Below are 1,162 nucleotides of genomic sequence, written 5' to 3'. Positions count from 1 at the left end.
CATCACCACTCAGGTATAGTGTAATAAATGGAACACAACACCCTACATCACAACTCAGGTATAGTGTTATAAATAGAACACAGCAACTTACATCACCACTCACGTATAGTGTTATAAATAGAACACGACTCCTTACATCATTACTCAGGTATAGTGTTATAAATAGAACACGACTCCCTACATCACCAGACAGGTATAGTGTTATAAACAAAACACGACACCCTACATCACCACTCAGGTATAGTGTTATAAATAGAACACGACTCCCTACATCACCACTCAGGTATAGTGTTATAAATAGAACACGACTCCCTACATCACCACTCAGGTATATTGTTATAAATAGAACACGACTCCCTACATCACCACACAGGTATAGTGTTATAAATAGAACACAACACCCTACATCACCACTCAGGTATAATGTAATAAATGGAACACAACACCCTACATCACCACTCAGGTATAGTGTTATAAATAGAACACGACTCCCTACATCACCACTCAGGTATAGTGTTATAAATAGAACACGACTCCCTACATCACCACTCAGGTATAGTGTTATAAATAGAACATGACTCCCTACATCACCACTCAGGTATAGTGTTATAAATAGAACACGACTCCCTACATCACCACTCAGGTATAGTGTTATAAATAGAACACGACTCCTTACATCACCACTCAGATATAGTGTTATAAATAGAACACGACTCCTTACATCATTACTCAGGTATAGTGTTATAAATAGAACACGACTCCCTACATCACAAGGCAGGTATAATTTAAGAAATAAACAATGTTTTTCAGTGAACAGGGCATAATGAATAGCAATTGCATATTCCATGATGCGTGCTGGCCCATCATCATGGAAAATATGCCAGCAGAGCTATTTCTATTTATAATGACATAAAGCCATAATAAAAATATTCCTAGATTCTCATCTCCGCCTGCCCTGATTTTATACCCCTGCCTCGATTTTTTTTTTCATTTTTTCTTTGTCTTAATTCTGATTGGGATTTGTATTCATCTACCATTCTACTTTCATGTTTTACATATATACATGGATGTAAAGTCGACATTATTTTGACAGCTGAAAAGAAAGTAATTGCTGTAATACATGCGTATATATTTTAAACAAGGGTCATTGGTTGAAAAAGAT

Source organism: Saccostrea cucullata, unplaced genomic scaffold, assembly GCF_032062105.1.
Source record: "Saccostrea cucullata isolate Sc308-1 unplaced genomic scaffold, CSIRO_AGI_Scuc_v1 ctg1676, whole genome shotgun sequence".
Lineage (NCBI taxonomy): Eukaryota > Metazoa > Mollusca > Bivalvia > Ostreida > Ostreidae > Saccostrea > Saccostrea cuccullata.
The sequence above is the reverse complement of the archived record's forward strand: the minus strand, read 5'-3'. Positions refer to the sequence as shown.